The sequence below is a fragment of the Zingiber officinale genome, chromosome 1B (genome assembly GCF_018446385.1).
Source record: "Zingiber officinale cultivar Zhangliang chromosome 1B, Zo_v1.1, whole genome shotgun sequence".
Classification (NCBI taxonomy): domain Eukaryota; kingdom Viridiplantae; phylum Streptophyta; class Magnoliopsida; order Zingiberales; family Zingiberaceae; genus Zingiber; species Zingiber officinale.
The window spans coordinates 166,280,119-166,301,119 of NC_055986.1; the positions used below are offsets into that span (position 1 = coordinate 166,280,119).

At 40.3% G+C, this 21,001-nt stretch overlaps 1 long non-coding RNA gene across 1 annotated transcript; it reads left to right on the forward strand.

The window, feature by feature from the left end:
• The first annotated feature begins 10,011 nt into the window (after nt 1–10,011).
• On the forward strand, nt 10,012–10,428 carry LOC122018557. The gene is made up of 3 exons (XR_006121828.1): nt 10,012–10,077; nt 10,161–10,280; nt 10,342–10,428. It is a non-coding gene; the product is annotated as an uncharacterized LOC122018557 (long non-coding RNA).
• Nucleotides 10,429–21,001: the final 10,573 nt, after the last annotated feature.

The window sequence follows — 21,001 nt, forward strand, 5'->3', positions numbered from 1 at the left end:
GGTTATCTATATGTCATGTGTTAGTTTCGTTTCAAACTTTATGCCATGACATCATGACATTGGCACATGCTTTCACTTATGTTATTAATTTATGCCATGTCATCATCTCTTGCATTAAGAATCAATGAAATTGATTTAAGGATAAAAACACATTTTGGTATTGAGATCAAAGTGTAGTTTAGAAAATGCATGAGAACTTAGCCTAAGTTGACCTTAACCCATATCTCACATCAAATTGACTTGAATGTGGTTTGATACACCTTAGATGTGTGTGAGATATTAGGATCATGAGTTAGGATCAAGGTACATAGGTCTTGTACCTAGATGAGCCTAATTCAAGAAATGGAGGATCATAGGGAAAGCTTGTGTACAAGTCATGTACATCTAGCCCTAAGATTATGGTCCTAAATTCAAATGGTTTTAAAAGCATTTTAAAATTGATTTGAAAAACCTTGATGAAGCTTTCCTAGTGATAGCATTCATCATTGAACATTGTGATACAAAGTTGAGTTAAACTTAAACTATTTCAAAGTTTTTGAACTTTGTATCAAGATTGAAAAATGGAAGTTATTTTCATAGAAAACTATTTTTCCTTGATAGTATATGTTATGAGGAGTGTATCCTAAAAGTTTCATAATTTTTGAAATTTTCTAGAATTGTTTATGGGTTTCTGAATTTCGGGTAAAAATTCAGGAATTCTGATAAGGGATCTTGGATCGGTCACTGGACCGATCAAGAGTGGATCGGTCACCGGACCGATCCAGGGAAGTGTGGATCGGTCCGGAGACCGATCCAATGAAAGCGATGAGGCGGTCCGATCGGTGAATGTGGATCGGTGGGGACCGATCAATGGGATCTGATCGGTCGGTGACCGATCGGGGCATGCCAAAGCTGAATTTCAATGTATATCTGAAATTCCAGCTGTGAAAGTTGTGGTTTAGGTTTCTAAGGGTTTGAAACTCTCCAAGATATTGTTGGTGCAATGGTCAAGGGAGTTGACCTTTAGGGGAGTTTTACCTAATTGTCAAGGGGAGTTGACTTTTAGGAGGAGTTTTACTCCTTAAGACTCTTGAGGATTAGTGATATGGGGTTATCACTAAGTTGATTGTTGAGTTTAGTATCAAGGGGGAAATTAAGAGTTTCAATGAAAGGTATGGGACTTTCATTAGGAAGAAACTCTTGACCTTGATACTCTCCTTTTTCTTTTTGATGTGTGTCAAAAAGGGGAGAGTGTTCATTGGAGAATTATTGGAGAACCCAAGTTAGGTTATCGGGTTAACCTAAGCTAGGGGAAGAATGTCAAGGAATGTTCAAGGTAGAACATTGGAATTCTTTTTGATGTGTGTCAAAAAGGGGGAGAATTATTGGAGAACCCAAGTTAGTTTATCGGGTTAACCTAACTTGATTATGAGTTTTGTCAAACATCAAAAAGGGGGAGATTGTTGGTGCAACCTTAGGTCAAGGTTGACCTGGTTGACCCGACTCGAGGTGACTTGACTCGAGTTGTATTTTGATGTTTGACTTGGGAAGATTGTCGGTGCAACCTTAGGTCAAGGTTGACCTAGTTAAGTTGCATGTTGATGTTTGACACTCGTGAGAGAATTCTATTCTTGATATGGGACAAGAATAGATGTTTGGGAGATTATTGGTGCAACCGTAGGTCAAGGTTGACCTGGTTGACCTGATTCGGGAAAAAGTCCAAGTATGGAGACTTGGCACTGGAAAAGTCCAAGCAGGGAGCTTGGCACGCGAAAAGTCCAAGTATGGAGACTTGGCACGGGAAAAGTCCAAGTATGGAGACTTGGCACTGGAAAAGTCCAAGTATGGAGACTTGGCACGGAGAAGTCCAAGCAGGGAGCTTGGCACGAGGAAAAGTCCTAACTGGGATGTTAGGCAGTGTGGAAAGTCCTGGTGAGTAAAGCCAGGCAGTGGAAAAGTCCTAACTGGGATGTTAGGCAATGAGAAAGTCCTAACTGGGATGTTAGGCAGTGTGGAAAGTCCTGGTGAGTGAAGCCAGGCAGTGGGAAAGTCCTAACTGGGATGTTAGGCAGTTGGAAAGTCCTGGTGAGTGAAACCAGGCAAGGGAAAATCCAGATGGATCAGGGATGATCGGACTTCTGGTGTTGGAAAATCCAGATGGATCGGGGATGATCGGACTTCGGTGTTGGAAAATCCGGATGGATCGGGGATGATCGGACTTCGGTGTTGGAAAGTCCAAGTAGGTCAAAGGTTGACCGGACACTTGGTGGGGAGTCTTAGCAGGTCAAGGGAGTGACCAGATGCTAAGCATGATGAACCAATAGGTCAAGGTTGACCGGATATTGGTTTGGAAGTCTTGGGACTTGGTTTGGGCAAAAACCAAGCTCTGGATCGGTCACCAGACCGATCCGGTGATCTGTTGCTCGATCGGTGCGGTGACCGATCGGATCCAAGCTCTGTTCGATTCTTGATCGATGGCCGATCAGCAAGCGAAAAGAAAGCGGTGATCGGTCCACGGGCCGTCGGGCCATCTGATCGATGCGGGGACCGATCAGGAGACGATGTCGCGGAAGCACGGCCGAGTTGGGATCGGTCTGCGGACCGATCGGTATCTGATCGGTCCACGGACCAATTAGACTACGATCAGGAGGCGCAGCGAATTCGGGACCGACGAGACAGTCTGATCGGTCCGTAGACCGATCGGGTTCTCTTCGCGGCTAGTTTCCTGATCTGTTTCTCCTTCGCGGTATAAAGGGGTGAGGGCTTCTACGGCGAACGCTTCTTTTCTTCTTGAGCTCGCTCTTGACTCTGGTGGTGTGCTCTTGAGCTTTGCTGAGCTCTCATCGCTACTGAAGCTCTGCGTGAGTTTCCTGCTGGTGTTCTAGCTGCTGGATCTGAGAAGCTGCTGCTTCATCAAGGTTCCAGTCGACAACAAGAGGCAAGCAAGTGTTTTACAATTTCTATTGTTCTTGTTTGTTGTCTCTATTGTTGTACTCCTTTGTTTGCTGTTGCAAAAGATTGTGGTGAGGTTTCTCCACCCACAAGGAGTATATTATTAGCCGGTTCTCCGGGGACTCATCCACCGACGGATTGAGACGCTTCGTCCACCTTACGGACACGCCGAGGAGTAGGAGTATCATCTCCGAACCTCGTTACATCGACGCGTTGAGGTTTGATCTTCTTGTTTTCGTTTCCTTGTTTGTTTTTCCGCTGCGCTAACGAATTGTAGGAAGAAACGCGATCGATTTGGGGTCGGCTATTCACACCCCCCTCTCTAGCCGAGTACGAAGGATCCCAACAACTGTATGTTATCTGATCGGTCTGCAGACCGATCAGAAAGCGAACAGAAGGCAAAGAGAAAAGGAGGGGATCGGTCTGTGGACCGATCAGGAGACGATCAGAGAGTTGGGCGAGTTCTCTGTGAAGAGTGCTGATCGGTCTGGGGACCGATCAGCATAGGTCCTGATCGGTCCTCAAGACCGATCAGGGAGGCCTCGGACCGATCAGGGTGGAGCCTGATCGGTCCAGGTATAGCCGTTATGAGTGACAACGGCTATCTCCGTCTTCTTCGCTGTCTCCGTTGCGGTGCAGGTTATAAAAGGAGATCGAGGGCTTCTACAGATACTTCTTCTTCTTCTTCCTACTCACTGCTAAAGTCTTTTCTGCTTGAGCTTTGTTGAGCTCTTCTCTGAAGCTTCGCGTGAGCTTCCTCGGCTGGGGTCTCCAACAGTTGCTGCTGTATTTGGCCCGTGAAGTTGCTGCTTCATCAACAGCCGACGAGAAGGCAAGATTGTTTGTTTTTTACATTCATATTGTTGCTTCTTCTTGTGTATTCTTGTACTCCTATTCTTGCTGGTGCAAGAAAGATTGTGGCGAGGTTTCTCCACCCAGAAGGAGTATATATATTAGCCGGTTCTCCGGGGACTCATCCACCAACGGATTGATAGGCTTCGTTCATCTTACGGACACGCCGAGGAGTAGGAGTTTATCTCCGAACCTCGTTACATCGCTGCGTGTTGAGGTTTGATCTTCTTGTCTTTGTTTCTTTGTTTTATTTTCCGTTGCGCTAACGTCAACTTGTAGAAAGAAACGAAGATTTGTGGTCGGCTATTCACACCCCCCCTCTCTAGCCGCGACCATCGATCCTAACATCTGTGTCCTAGTTATCTGGGTTGAGAATGCCCCCAAGAGGAGCTCATAAGGATTGCCATGTTAAACCTTGCAGGTGGACCTAGTCCGACATGACAATGAAGTTGAGTGGTACTACTCTTGGAGATAGATATTAATTAAGTAAATTGTCAGTAACTTACTTAATTAGTGGACATTCGTAATCTTAAACACAGGGAGACTAACACACTCATGATAAGAAGGAGCCCATAATGTAATTTGGGATTGGTGCGGTAGTGCGGTAATAACTCTCTAGTGGAATGAGTTATTATCGATGAACTTGAGTTGTGTGTTCGGGGCGAACACGGGATACTCAAGCTCATCGGAAGGCCAAAACCAATTTCTCCTCTAGGTCCCTGTCGTAGCCTCATTAAAGCCTCAAGTCCATCCAAAGAAAGGCCCGTTTTGGTGTCCAAGAAGGGGGTCGGCCCATTGCTTGGTGACCAAGCAATGGTCGGCCACATCTCTTCTTAATAGGGCCGACCCTATTGCTTGGTGACCAAGCATGTAGGGGCCGGCCACAATTATTTCAAATAGGAGGGGTGTTTCGAATTTTTAAAATCTTGTCTTTGTAGAAAACTATAAGTTTTAAAAGAGATATTTTAATTTTTAAAACTTTCCTTATTTGAATTAGGCCACATGTTTTAATAGAGAGTTTTAAAACTTTCCTTTTTTAACCATCCTCATGGTTTAAGAAAAAGGGAGATAAGTTTTAAAATTAAAATTTTCTATCATCATGTTAAAAAAGAAAATTTTGTTAGAGAAGTTTAAATTTTAATACATAGTTTTAATTTTTAGAACTTTCCTTTTTTTTAACTCCTACTTTAGGAAAGAGAGCTTGTAAATTTTATAAGAGGTTTTCTTCTTGTAAAATTTTTAAAAATTATATTTCCTTTATTCCCTTGATGAGGTGGCCGGCCACCTTGCTTGGTGCTCAAGCAAGGGGCCGGCCATAATAAAATAAATTAAAATCATCACAAAATCAAATTTGGTGATTGATTCAATCAAGAGGAAAGAAAAGGAAAAATAAAAAGGAAAAAGGAAAAACTCTTGGATGATTTTATTTTTTGTAAAATATTTTTCCTTATTTGCCTTGGGCAAGTAATATAAAAGAAGGGGTGAGGGGGCTTCATGAGACACAACTCTTATTCTCTTGCTTGGAGATCTCTTGGTGGCCGACCCTCTCCCTTCTCCCTTTCCCTTTGCTCTCTTCTCCTTGGTGGTGGTGGTGGCCGGATTTTAGAAGAAGAGGAGGAAGCTTTTGGATGATGTTCATCTTGGAGGATCATCGCCTACACGACGTCCAAGGCGAGGCGAGGAATACGGCAGAAGATCTCGAGGTCATTAGCTTACAAAGAGACGTATAACTAGTAATTTTCTTCCGCATCATACTAGTTATTTTCTTTGTAAGAATTATAAATACAAGAGGCAATTAGATCTAATTTTTTGAATTTAATTTTTGAGTTTGTGTTTTCTTCTTTTTCGAATTTATGATTCGATTGTTCTTTTTGGTTAACCTAGAATTATTTAAGAAAATTAAATATTAACTTTCCTTAAAAGGCTTTGTCTAGGCGGTGGTGGTTGCTCCCATATCCAAGAAGGCCATGTGCCTCACCATGCAGTCCTGGAAACTAATTTTGGAAATTAATATTTAATGGAATTAATAACATAGGTGGATTTGAATCAATAGTGTTAAGTTCCGCTTGCGATTCAAATCTAAACCATTAAGAACAGATAAGTTAAATTTGGAATCAATGATGTTAAGTTCCGTCTGCGATTCCTAATTTAACTTCTAAAGAACACAATAGGTTATTTAAGGAAAGGTTCGACACTTGTACAAAAATTTTTGTACAATGGAACCGGTACGTTTTCCTAGGATTAACCAACAGGAACTACGACTCGGAAAAGAAACTTTGGGAGAAGTTCCTTGAGCTGCACGAAGGAACGTCCGAAGCCAAGCTCGCTAGACGGGATCTCCTTCATAATCAGCTCACCCGCCTACGACTTGGGGAAGACGAGACAGATGCGCATTTGCACTTGAGAATCAAAGAGATCATCACCGGACTGTCGAATCTCAGAGAAAAGGTAAGTAACCGAGATTCGCTAAGGTACACTTTAAATTCTTTTTTGAGAAATTCAAAATGGGCATCACTAGTAAATGCCTTTTACATTTCGAAAGATTTAGAAAAAATTACATTAGAAGAATTTTTCTCGACATTTGAAGTGCACGAATCAAGATGTGCAGGTACGAAGGAACCCAAGAACAACGTCGCCCTCAAAGCATTGAGAGACGAACTTGAGTCGGAATCTTCTCTCGACGACGAGGAAATGGTAATGATGGTAAGATGGTTTAAAAAACTTTGTAAATCTAGAATTACTAACCATCCGCAGGGCAGAAAGAAAAGGATCATCCGCTGCTACTACTGCGACGAAAAAGGGCACGTCAAGGACAACTGCCCCAAGCTGAGGAACAAGGACAAGGATAAAGGTAAGAAGCCTGTCCAAAAGCACAAAGTCCTAAAGGCGACCACTACAACAAAAATGTTAAAAGACAACACTCCTACGACAACGGTTTTAAGAGAAAGTGTTGCGTATTTGCCCAAAGACAACGGTTTTTGCCAAAACCGTTGTCTTTGAACTCCCCATTAAATATAAACGACAACGGTTTTGTGAAAACTGTTGTCATTGAGAAAAACGACAACACTTTTTACAACGGTTTTATAAACCGTTGTCTTTATCCGCCTTTTTAGGGGTTACAACAACAGTTTTGATAAAACCGTTGTATTTGACTTTGGTCTTTTTTTTCCCCTCGCACGCAGTTTTTGCTTTCCCTCTCTCTGAATATCTTTTCGGCGCCATGTCTTCCCCTTTGCGTTCAACCCTAGCCATTTTTCTTTCCCTCTCCTCATACAATCTCTTCACGCCATCCTGTCGACCGACCGTCCGCCTCTACTGGATCTTCCTCCACGACGGTGTCAACAAGAATCCCCCTCCCCTAAGGCAAAACCCTATCGCAAACTCCCCCGTAAAACCTAAGACATTTGGTGACACCCAGAGCAGCAGCCGCCTCCTCCAGGAGCACCGCACCCAGCGCCAAGCTGCGGACGTGGATCCTGCGGAGGGAGCTCCGCGGAAGGTCCTCGTCGGAGGAGAGCTTGTGAGTGCCAACTGGATCGAGGTCGGATACCACTGTGGTGGAGTGGCTCCACCGGGCAGTGGCGTCGGAGGATGAGGGTGGCGGCGGATCTCCAGCAACTTCGCGATGACAGAGACCGCGCCCTTTTTGATGGCTTGCGGCCTCTACAAGCGCCTCCTCGGCCCCGGACACGACACCTTCATGTATAGGTATACCTCAACGTCAACAAAGGGGGGAAATGATTTTTTAGGGTTCACTTTTTTTTTTTTGTTATTTCCATGTCTCATCATCTCTTGTTCTTATTTTCTGCTATTTTTGGTTTTTGTCTAACATTTACTTTAAAAAGAAATTTCTTATTTGATTCCCTCCTTGCCATTGTTCGATTCTGCTCCATAGGAAATCATGGAGATGATTTCCTATGGAGTTCTCATGCCCAGGCAATAATCCGATCCTTTGACTCCTGTGAGTTCTCATTCTTGGTGCATTTTAAGAATTGCGCATTGCTTTCGTTTTAGGGTGATCCCCTGCCGACGGGAACAACCGGAGGCCTACCGGCTTTACCTTGAACTCCTTACCCGCTATGCCTTTTCCACGCTCTCGTTCGAGGCAGTGACTTGTAGAGACAAGTGAGTTCTTGACACCTTTTAGCTAATTGATGTTCATGATTATTTATTTATTTATTTTTGGTTACATACATTTTACATTTTTTTTGTGAGAACTTTTGTAAACGTCTTTTCCCACTCGTAGTTGTTTAATTTGACAAATTACCTTTGCTTGGATAGCCAGATCTTAGAGATAATCTACAGTTTTCCCTCCTTTGTTCTATTGCTTTTGCCATGTTAATAGGCGTGGTTACGTTGTTAGCATATTTCATTTAGAGTTATAAGATAAATAGTTCGCTCTGGAAAAACCTCAAAGGTAAGCATATGCAAACATGGTATGATAAGGGAATTTATGTTTTGAGGTGTGTTGATCCTTTTTTTTTTATCATGATAGTTGCCACTATTTTTAGTATGCTAATACTTTCATGACAATTTCACTTCTGCCATAAGCAACCAGATCGAAAGTAACTATAGAAATGCCCTTCTGAAACTGATTGTCAAATTAAATTCCCTTCAGAATAGATAATTATGTTATTTATGCCTTGGTGATTGTTTATAAACTGCAGTGGACTTATTTACCAAAAGTTTCCACCTCCAGGATTGATCTGGATAATTAGTTCATTGTTCGATTCTACGAGAGATATTGTCTCAAACGTGCAGCGAATCCAGTAGTCCATGACGCTCGCTTCGGCGAGGACTGCCCACCGGCGCCTTTCGCCCCTTCACTACTAACCCAATCCGGCCCGTCGGCGTCCCCAAAGCAAGGTTGTGCCCATGCTAAGTTTGGCCTGGTCCCGGCAGCCGTGCGTGTCGAGGGTTTTGACTGCCTTAACCGCGGCCGCCGGAGCTGCAGTGGCATCACTGCCGTGGCCTAAACCGGCCCCTTCTTCGAGTACGCTCTCGGCACCGTTTTGGAGCGCTGCGGTAGGAAGAGTGGGGGAAAAAAACAGGGGAACCAAAAAATTAACATCAACAAATTAAAAATCTAAAAACTAGGCGAAGTTAGCAACCGAGATGGGGAAGAGAATTAAGTTAAAAAGAAAATGGAGCTCTTAGATATTTTGTGAGGCCTTTCGGCTTTTTCTTTCCAATTGTACATTTTTCTGGTACAAATCTGTCTGTTTGTAATTTAAGCTTCATATAGATACAAAATAAGGGAGGTGAGAGGGAGAGGAAGAATTCAAATCTCTTATCTTTTTTATGTGTTTGATTTTGATCCATGAATTATATTTGAGCCATTGTTCTTAGGAGCTGTGACTCTAAAGGAAGACTATAGTTTTGAGCTCAAATGATCTGGGTCTTCTTGTTCAGTCAGTTCCAAAATTATTATTATAAAAACAATTTTGAAAGAGCTTCTAAATTATCTTGTTTATATCTTTCTTGGATCCTAATCTTTGCTTTTTATTCTTTTTTATTTGATTTCTTCAATGAAACAGTTGAATGTGGAAAAAATTCATCAATATCTATTTGGCAACTTGTCCTTCACTTCAACGTCCATTAATTCTGTCATTAATGCTGAGTGATACTTATCTGATCAAACTATTTTTTGATTAAGACCTTCATAAAGATACATAGAAACTGTTCTCATAGAATATTTTAAGGGTTTTTTCGATATATTATTCTTGATGATGTTTGTTTTCCTTTCTTTGTAGGTTGTTGTATCAACATCCAGAGCATAGGAAATCAAGGGTATTCCTTAACTAATGGAGCATAAGAACTAGTTTTTTTGTTTTTATTGTTCCCCTATTGACGCCAAGTAGCCATGAAGGATTTAGACTCGTTGGATGATTATTAATAATTTGTAGAAAGCTAAAACAAATTTTATCAGTGCGAATCGATAATTAAGAGTAATCATATTTAGCGAAAATGACATATTCCTAACTATAGAGTTTTTTCACAGGTAACCAAGCAACATAATGAAGACTGTAAAAGTCTCTTAAGATTAATGGGTGTGCCTACTATTAAGGTAAACTAGTCCACTTTCACTTATTGAATTCTTTATCCTTGCTACAAGAATTTGAACTAACAATGTCACAGTTTTGCTTTCTCTTGCAAACATTTCCTAAAGCTGCATGCAATTGCTTAATATACAAGTATTGTATCTCTTGTTTTAGAAGCTAAACTCATCTTTTTGATCTAAAGGCACCCTGTGAAGCAGAAACTCAATGCGTAGCTCTTTGCAAAAGTGACAAGGTAAAATGATGCAATGTAACACATTTTGTTTTGTTTTTTTAACTTTAATATCCTAAATGTATTTCTTTGTTATCAATATCTAGGTATTTGCGGTTGCCTCAAAAGACATGGATACTTTAACTTTTGGGGCACCAAGGTTTCTCCGTCATTTAATGGATTCAAGTTCCAAAAAAATCTCTATGATGGAATTTGAAGTTTCAAAGGTATATTTATTTTGCTTATTGCTAATTGATTACTGTATTTATTCACATCCTTATTTTTCAGGTTCTTGAAGAGCTAAGACTCACTATGGATCAGTTTATTGATTTGTGTATTCTCTCTGGATGTGATTATTGTGATAGCATTAAAGGTAAACTTTTTTATGAGATATTGTACATTCAACAAGTTTAACATACAAGGCTAATACTCTATTGCTTACTATTTACGAAATTTGATAACTAATGTTCATTCAAATCTCTAGTGTGATAATGCTTGTGTGGTTGAATATGGTGTCAGTGCTACAACTGTTCCATGTCTATGTTACTTGGACTTGATATAGTATTCAACATGAGTATGATCGCAATATCTGACATGGCTATTTTTACAAATTGTACATGTGTTCAATAGGATTAGTGATTGTTCACTCTTAGTGTCACTGTTTGAGTGTCATTATCCAAAGTATCTATATCCAATGCAGATTTGGGCAATTATGTCATGCTTTGAAAATTTCTAATTTTTTTTATATGTTTGGTTGAAGGGAAAAAAACTTTGTTTCTACATTTGATGTTCCATGAAATAAATTATACACATATCTTTGCCCAATACCTCATTCTAACATTTGATGTTACATGACACTTATTTAGTTGTTTCTGTATTATGCAATGACTGACGGTTAAATTATATTTTGTGAATACCAGAGTTCTTTTCCTTTCAGACACAATCTTGATATTCCTCTTCCAATGTGTTACTCATGAATGCAGCTGATTGAGAGAGGATTTTTTTATTATTATTAGAATCATATTTCGATAAGACTCCTTGAGTCACATGGAGTACATTAGTTGGAAGAGTTTCTCCATTTCTTCTAGCAGTGGCTAACAATTCTGCAACATGTACAAATAGATACTCAAAGATTATGTTCAAGGGTAGTCATAAGTTTGAGTCAATGTAAAACTTGATAAAGTTGCAAAAAATCCTCTTTAAACCAGTCATTAGTTGAAAACGTAAGAGAAGGAGGAAAATTTGCATTTGTCTATTTTTTCCCTAACGGGATGAAAGTAGTTTTTTAGTTGCTCTTATTCATTGGTAGTCATATTTATAGTAATTTTGACTATAACCACCTCAAACATACAACTTCGAGTATAAAATGGCATGTTTCCTTGTATTGCTTGTTTTCCAGGAATTCATGTTGTCATGTAGACTATAATATGGAATTCTAGAATTTTATAAGTTTTGTTGAATTTTTCTTTTGCAGGTCGGGCAATTCGTGAGGCTTGAGTTTTTTTGATGCAAGAAGTGAGCTTTGTTAGGATGTAGCTTGCCTTGCTAATTTGTAAATTAAAAGTCATATGGAGAACAACAAATGGAAAACATGTGATTTAATGTATATGGAGAACAGTAATGGAAAACATGTGTATTTTGATGAGTAACAACTCATTTTGTATATTTTGTATATGTGTGGCTACTTATATATGGATGTTTATTTTGGATTTAATGTAGTAAATATTTAGTTTTGTATTGGTGGTTTGCTTATAGTAAAATAAGATTGGTTGTTTGGTATTAATGAACATTAAAGACAACAGTTAAAAATATTGTAAAAACTATGTAAACCACAACGATTTTTTAAAAAAAAAAGTGATAAAAGATAACGGTTTTATCCGTTGTAAAATATATTAAAACTGTTGTGAAAAAAAAACAAAACGAGTAAATATTATCTACCACAACAGTTTATATCTGTTGTAAAAAGAGTCTACTACAACGGTTTATTTCTGTTGTTGAAATTAGCTACCACAACGGTTTTAAAACGTTGTCGTATCCTTCGTAGCCAAATTTTGAGCATATATACAACAACGGATAAAAACTGTTGTTAAATGTCTACAAAGACAACGGATTCAAAACCGTTGTCGTAGGGCAATACATTCTACAACACCCTCAGTTACAACGGTTTTTTGACCCTACGACAACGGATAATATCTGTTGTCGTTTGCAGTTTTTGTTGTAGTGGACGTGCGGCGATACGTCGTCCGAATCGGAAGTCGAGGCGTTCTCCGGACTCGCATTAATGACGAGTCATCAAGACGACAACTGTGATTCAAGCTCTTCCAAGATGAGCATCAAGAGCATCGATGAAGGGGGAGCTACGTCGGAAGAAAGCAGCAGTTCAGGGGGAGACACAGACAATGAGATCAACAAGGTAAGTGAGGTACGATCTCTTCCTCCCGATAAACTTTTTAAGTTTGTTAAGTTGCTAACTAGAGACTGCTGCAAGTTAGAAAAAGAAATTAAGAATTTAAAAATAATATTAGCTAAATTTTGCCCTTTAAAAGAATTAGATAAAGTTAAATTAGAAAACGAGAAATTGAAATCAGAAAATGAAAATCTGAAAATTCAAGTAGATAACTTGAAAAATCGTGCATACCTATCTAATACAAATTTTAGAAAGTTTAATAATTTAAATTGGTATTATAGATATCATCAGGGATAAATTAGGAATATTTCAAGAAAATATGTCCCTAAGAAATTTTTGGTTAATTCAGTAGGTTGGAACCTATATTGAGTTCCTAAATCTTGCTTAGCCTAAATTTTAATCGAAATTAGCGCTTTCAGTGAGAAAATTAAACAATGAATTTCTTTACGAGGCTTTGTCTAAGGAAGTGGTTGTTGCTCCAATAACCAAGAAGGCCTAGTGCCTCGCCACGACCTGGAAGACAAAATATTGAAATAAAAATGTTTAATTAACTTTCTGATAAAAGGATTAAGGTGGAAATTTAATAATGCTTTAAAAAATTTTCTTTGACATTTTAAAAAAAAGTCAAAAATTTTTTTACTTAGAAGTTTTTTTTTTTGCATAAAACCTTTACATAAAAGTTAAAAGTATTTCTGAATTTTTTGCTTAAAATTTTTACTTAGAAAAATTTTCAATTTTTTTTTTGCAAAATTTCTTAAAGTCAGAATTTTTTTTTACTTAAAATTTTTTTTAAGTTAGAATTTTTTCTTTCAAAAAAATATTTTTTTTGCAAATTCTCTAACTTAGAGTTTATTCAAACTTAGAATTTTTTTTAAGAAAGTTAGATTTTTTGTTTTACCCTTAGATTCTTTTCGAAACCCCAATTTTTTATGTGATCAAAGGGGGAGAAGAAAAAGTATAAGTCTAGGGGGAGGTAGACAATTTTCTATCTTTTTGCACTTAATTCCAAATTTAGTTAGTTTAATTTCATGTCTATTTAACCCTAGCCTAACTTGGGTTACTCACATCAAAAAGGGGGAGATTGTTGGAACCCCAAGGTTGTTTTGGTGTAATCAACAAGTTAAGTTAGGTTCTATGTGATTTTAACCTTGTATCTAAGTGTGCAGGAGCATAGAAGCACAGGTAGTCAAGCGGAAGACGCAGCTAGCGAGAAGGACGGCACGCGGTGCGTCCGAGAGACGAGGCACTGCGGAAGAGTACACCGGCAGACGAGAAGGAAGCGTGTGGTGGTTTCGAGGGACGAGAAGCCGGAGCGGAAGACTGCTCGAGGAGCAAGAGATGCAGCTAGCAAGAAGGTCAACATGGGGTGCGACCGAGGGACGAAGACTACGGATGAGTACGCTGGCGGACGAGAAGAAAGCACGCGGCGATTCCGAGAGATGAGAAGCCGAAGCGGAAGCTTGCTCGAGAAGACCGGAAGTTGGGTTCGGGTGAGCCCTATTCTGGATGACAGAGATCACCCAAGCGAGCGAAAGACTCGGTCTGAGGCAAACGGAGCCGGAGCAGACGACCCGGGCTGGAACAAGTCACCGGGGTTGACTTTTCCAGCCGGGGCGCCCGGAACAATCCGGGGTGCCCGGACCCCTTTGGGGCGCCCGGAACCCTTCCGAGCGCCCGAAGTTGACTTTTTCACCGCGAGTTTTGACTCGATCTGAACGTTGGGGGATAAAATTTATCCCCCCAGGGCGCCCGGAACCCTCAGGGCGCCCCGACCAAGGCTATAAATATAGCCTTGGTCCAGAAACTTTTTCAACAACTCAAGCAATCATTCTTTCTACACTTGTACGCTTTCTCTGTAGTTAAGCTTCTGTTTTCAGTGCTTCATCGTTGTAAGAGGCTTCTCGGCCTGAAGGAGTTTTTAGTACGATCATTCTCCTTGAATTAACAACCTCCCCGGTTGTAACTAAGTCAACTCCGGTGCCTCGTATTTTCTGTTTTAAGTTATTGCTTTTCGATTTTATGCAAGTATTAGTTTAGTTTACTACCATAGGTGTGGTAGTCTTAGCATGGAGAGTCATATGTTTTTCTTTAATACTATCATGCTTCCTATTTTTATGGTAAATAGCATTAAAATGATATAAATTAGAACTAACATATTTTTTACCATTATTTAAAGGGGTAGGCTCTATAAATGATACCTTGGAGGCTCTCCCTTTACTCATGCTTCCTCCCTTAGACTTGACCGCTTTCTTCCCCTTGGGACATTGACTCCGATAGTGTCCCTTTTGATTGCAAGAAAAACACATAATGTGCTCCTTGCTCTTCTTTGTTCCGGGGGCGGTCTCTTTGAGCTTCTCCTTGCCCTTTGATGCCACTTGACCCTTCTTCTTGGCCAATTTAGGACACTTGCTTTTGTAATGCCCATGTTCCCTACACTTAAAACATATGATATGATTTTTATTTTTAATTGACATATTTATACCTTCACATGTAGGGATGACACTTGATCCTCCATTTGATGTTTCTTGATCTTTGGAGGATGCAATGTCTTCTTCTCCATTTAACCCGGATATAGAAGCTTCTCCTTTTTCTTGATCCGATGTCAACAAAGGTCGCTCCCCCTCAATCCTAGAGGTGGAGGCTTCTTCATCTTCCTCTTGTACATGAAACAAAGAGTATGCTCCCTCTTTGCCCTTTTCATTGTATTCCTTTGAAGATGAAGCTTCTTGGACCTCTTCTTCGGAAGTTGAGCATCTCTCAACTTCGGAATCCTCTTCCTTTTGATCTTGCTCCAATGAGTCGCTCTCTTTGGATTTTTCTTGATCTTGAACAGTGAAGGGGATCTCATGAATCGTTGCCAATTTGCTCCAAAGCTCCTTAGCATCCTTGAATTCTCCAATTTGCTCCAAAATGTGGCTAGGCAATAGATTGACCAAAAGCTTGGTCACTTTATCATTTGCCTCGATCCTTTGAATTTGTTCTTGGCTCCACTTGCTTCTCTTGAGAATTTTGCCCTTTGAACTTGTTGGAGTTTCGAATCCTTCCATAAGAGCAAACCATTGCTCTATCTCTACCATCAAGAAATTTTTGATCTTTGATCTCCAAAGATCGAAGCTTATCATTGTGAATGGTGGAGGCACCCTCGTGTTGAATCCGAGTCCATCTCGGAATTCCATCTTGAAGTTGAGCTTCTTGAATTCTTTGACTTTGATGAATTTGCTTCAACTTCTTCACCCTCTAGCTTTGTTGCCCCCTCCGACGATGATTCCGGTGAAGAACGGCCTCGCTCTGATACCACTTGTTGGAACCGAAATGTAGCTAGAGGGGGGGGGTGAATAGCTCTTCGTGATCTTGTGCTCTTCGTTGCTTTGTTCCTTCGATGATGTGCAGCGGAAAATACAAGAAACAACAACTACAATGTTAACACAAGAGATTTACTTGGTATCCACCTCCAGAAGAGGTGACTAGTCCAAGGATCCACACACTCACGCACCCTCCACTATGAAAACACTCATTTACGATAACTACCATAGGCGGAGAAGCCCTACAAGCTCACAGTACAAGAAGAAAGGGAAGGGAAATATAATACAAGCAAAAGCTTACAAGATATGCACAAGAAACCCTAACCCTAGCTTCTTCTTCTTGTTGAAACTCGCCTCTTGACTTGGACGTGCACCAGCACTAGCCTCCAAGATCCTTCAAGATCTGGCAAAGAGAGAAGGAGAGGATCGCAGTGTCGCGTGGAGAAGAATCAAGGAAGTTCTACTGTGGGAAACGCTCGCCAATAGCTATATCCTGCGCCAACGGTCAAATCTCAATCGATTGGATTGCTCCCAATCGATTAGGGAGGCTTTGGATCGATCGACTGATCGATCCAGAGCGCCTCTGTGCTCCTAGGAATCGCCTGGATCGATTGGGAAGAGGCTTGTCGCAGGGACTCACCCAATCGATCAGCCGATCAATTGGGCATGAGCCAATCGATCGGCTGATCGATTCAGCTCCTGCTTTTGCCCAAAAACAAGTCCAAAGTCCCCTACACCAACATCCAGTCAACCATGACCTGTTGGTTCATCATGCCTAGTATCCTGTCACCCTTGACCTGCTAGGACTTCCTCACCAAGTGTCCGGTCAATCCCTTTGACCCACTTGGACTTCCACCAGATGTTTGGTCAACCTTGACCCATTTAGATTTTCTTGTGCCAAGTATCCGGTCAATTCCTTTGACCTACTTGGACTTCCCAGCACCAGATGTTCGATCAATCTTGATCCTTCTGAATTTCCTGTGCCTGGCTTCACTCACCAGGACTTCCCTTCTGCCTAGATTCACTCACTAGGTCTTTCACCTGGCTTCACTCACCAGGATTTCCCACAACTGCCTGGCTTAACTCACCAAGACTTTCACCTAGCTTCACTCACCAGGATTTTTCAGTCAAGTATCCAGTCAACCTTGACCTACTTGACTCTCCTTCACAATCTCCCTGTTAGAGTGTATACTGAAAGCCTAAGCTTTTGTAGACATTTATTTTGAATAAAGAATCACATTTGGTCAAATTGTCTACATTTATTTGTAATTGTTCAATTAATTTATATTGAAGATAACATAGTATGTGGTGTCACATACAGAAGATAATGTTATTAGTACCTTATAAATTATAAACAGTAGCTCATGACTAAGATGGAAAGAAACAAACCATTGGAAGGTCGTAGTGTAATTAGGTATTAGTTTATCTTAACTATATAATTATACTAGTACACTTAGAGTGTATTGAGTAGGACCATTAGAGGTCGTTTCTTTTATACTGACTTTATAAAGGAACAAAGACCTCAGTTATTATGGAAGTGTGTGCTCTTAATCCTAATATAATAACAAGCATATATATTTGATATTTATTTCTTTAAATTATCAATGGGTGAGATTTAGTTTGATAAATCAATAAGCCCTATAAGTTGGGAAATGATATCACTTAGAGTGTGTGTTGTTGATTATAAAAGGAAACTGTGTCCTAGAAATCTAGGTTGAGAATGTCCCCAAGAGGAGCTCATAAGGATTATCATGTTAAACCCTGCAGGTGAACTTAGTCCGACATGATAATAAGGTTGAGTGGTACTACTCTTGTACTAAGATATTAATTAAGTGAGTTGTCAGTAATTCATTTAATTAGTGGACATTCATTATCTTAAACACAGGGAGACTAACACACTCATAATAAGAAGGAGCCCAAAAATATAATTTAGGATTGGTGCGGTAGTTCAATAATAGTTTTCTAGTGGAATGAATTATTATTGATAAAATTAAGTTGTGTGTTCGGGGCGAACACGGGATGCTTAATTTTATCGGGAGACCAAAATCAATTCCTCCTCTTGTTGGATCAAGACGTGCTAGAGGGGGGGTGAATAGCACTCGTGGCTAAATCGTTCGATTATCGGAATCATAAAACGTAAGAGTTAATGCAGCGGAATAAAACAAAACAACCACAAAGAGACAGGAGGATTTTTACTTCGTTCGGAGCCTTGATCGACTCCTACTCGAAGGCCCGCGATCCTTGATCGCTTCCGGTGGGCAACAACTATAAGCTCGATAAAATGATTACAAGATGAAGTACAAGTAACTGGAAAAACTAGTTATACCGACGACAACAGTAGAATATTGAAGCTTCGGGTCGTCGGAGACTTGTTGCAGCACTTCCGGGCGTCTTTCGGAGCAGCACGTTGAAGAGAGAAGACTTGGAATTCGTTGTTCTGGTGCTGCTGCTCGAGACCCCTTATAAAGGGTGTTCAAGGCGCCTTGAAGCCCTTCAAGGCGCCTTAAACATGCCGAGTCACCCGCGGAGATCAGCACAGACTTGGTCGAACTTCATCCAGTTCAAGGCGCCTTCAGCCTACCCAAGGCGCCTTCAACCTTCGACCCAAGGCGCCTTGAACTTCATCTAAGGCGCCTCCAACCTTCTGCGCTGGCTTTTCCTGGTTCGCACCCGAGGCGCCTCGGACACTGTTCATCCGAGTTGTAACTTGCTCCTTTGTTCCTGCAAAATGTGTTAGTCTCAAACACATACCCTGCAAAACAAAGTTAGCACAGAAACATAATGAATGATAATAATAAAAGTTTTGACAGCATTCGAACTGTCCGGGTCTAACTTCAGGTTTCCAACCGGAAACCCTAGGTCGACCCGACGCCTATTGTTCCCTCTACGGGGAACGCGTCCTCACCTACTCCACTCGGAGAACTTACTTGTTCAGTGGCCAGGCAGATGGACTTTCCGCCTAGGGTTACCACCCCCTAGGACCTAGGGTTACCACCCCCTATGACCTAAGGTTGCCGCCCCTTAGGGTTTTCCTCCACCTAGGGTTACCGCCCCCTAGGACCTAAGGTTGCCGCCCCTTAGGATTTTCCTTCACCTAGGGTTACCACCCCCTAGGACCTAAGGTTACCCCCCCTTAGGATTTTCCTTCACCTAGGGTTACCACCCCCTAGGACCTAAGGTTACCCCCCCTTAGGATTTTCCCTTGCCTAACCGCAGTTAGGACTTTCCTGAAACCTTATTTAACCACGTTAGATAACAAGGAGTCTTAACTTTGAATCCCTTTGCCATTATCAAAACTGAGGTTCGATCGTCGGATGCTTACTGCACCAACACCTCTCAGTCCCTATCGTAGCCTCTTAATTATAGAGTACTATACTCACCTATACCCACCTTCACACCCATCTAAAGGGGGCCGACCAAGCCTTGCTTGGAGCCCAAGCAAGGGGCCGGCCAAACCATGTTTAGATAGGATTGATTGTGGCCGGCCCAAGCATGGGTTCAACCTATGTGTGGCCAGCCATTAAAAATAGAAAAGGAATTTTAATTTTAAATTTTTTCTTATGTGGAATACATGATTTTAAAGAGAGTTTAAAAATTAAAATATTTTCTTTTATAAGATTCTACAAAAGATTAAGAGAAGAGTTAAATCTCTCTCCTTATTTGTAGATTAAAAGGTTGATTTTAATTTTGATAAAAACTTTCCTTATAAATCATTCACATGTTGAAAAGATAAATTTTAAAATTATAGAAATTTCCTTTTATAGCATCAACCATGAAGGGATTATTAAAGAGAAATTTTATTTTAAAATTTTTCTGGAAGCAAATTAGGAAGCTTTAATTTTTCTAGCGAAATATTTCCTTGTTTGCTTATTTTGATGTGGCCGGCCATATACATTAAGAAAAGGATTTTAATTTTAATTAATTAAAATTTTCCTTTTCAATGGCAAAAGAATTAAGGAAGGTTTTATTAAATTTTTCTTATTTGCCAAAGCTAAGGATTATAAAAGAGGGGGTTTGGGTGCCTTCATGGACACAACCTCTATTCTATTTTCTCCCTCTTTTCTTCCTTGGTGTGGCCGGCTTCTTCAAATTCTCTCCTCTCCTTGGTGTGGCCGAACCTCTCATCTTTCTTGGAGATCAAGTGGTGGCCGGATCTTAGCTTGGAGAAGAAGGAGAGAAAACTTGCATCCCTTGGAGCTTGGTTGGTGGAAAAGGTTCTTCATCCTTTGGAAGTTTTGTGCTTGGCCGAAACTTGAAGGAAGGAGAAGAAGGTGCTAGGTGGTTCTCGTCTCGGAAGATCGTTGCCCACACAACGTCCGAGATTAGAAGAGGAATACGGTAGAAGATCAAGAGGTCATTATTCACAAAGAAAGGTATAACTAATAATTGTTTTCCGCATCATGTTAGTTTTGTTTCTTTGTAAAAATACCAAATACAAGAGGTATGCGATTTTAGTTTTTTCGAATTAGTTTTCGAAGTTATGTTCTTTTGTTTTTTCTTTTCCTTGTGATTTGATTGTTCTTAGAGGTTAACCTAGGGTTACTATGGGAAGGTTAAATATTTAATTTCCTTAAAAGGCTTTGTCTAGTCAGTGGTGGTTGCTCCCATATCCAAGAAGGCCAAGTGCCTCGTCATGCAGTACTGGAAGCCAATTTTGGAAATAGATATTTAATTATCTTCGTGACCTAGGTGATTTGGATCGAACGTGTTAAGTTCCGCAGGAGATCCAAGTCTAAACCTAAAAGAACAAATAAATTAAACTTAGGATCAAACGTGTTAAGTTCCGCAGGCGATCCAAGTTTAATTTAAAAGAACACATGGTAGCTAGGAAAAGGTTCAGACCTTTATACAAAATTTTTGTACAATGGAACTGTTAGGTTTTCCGAGTAGCAACCAACACTCCCCACATAAACAATTGCACCTGCAATCTCCATGTGTTGTCTCTATGTATTGTCAAACATCGAAACCCAAAAATCAAGACTCGAGCTTGAACCACTTCAAGCTCAGTCAACCATGTCAACCTTGACCTAGGGAATATTGCACCAACAACTTGACCCAGTTGATTGCATCAAAAACTTACCTGGGGTACTTACAATCTCTCTTTTTTTTGATATGCATCAACCCCAAATTAAGTTAGGGTTAAATAAACATATAATTTATTTTAAAAAATAAATTGTCATGAATAATACAATTAAGTACAACTAAAACATTACAAATAAGTCCAAAATTTAATCCTCCA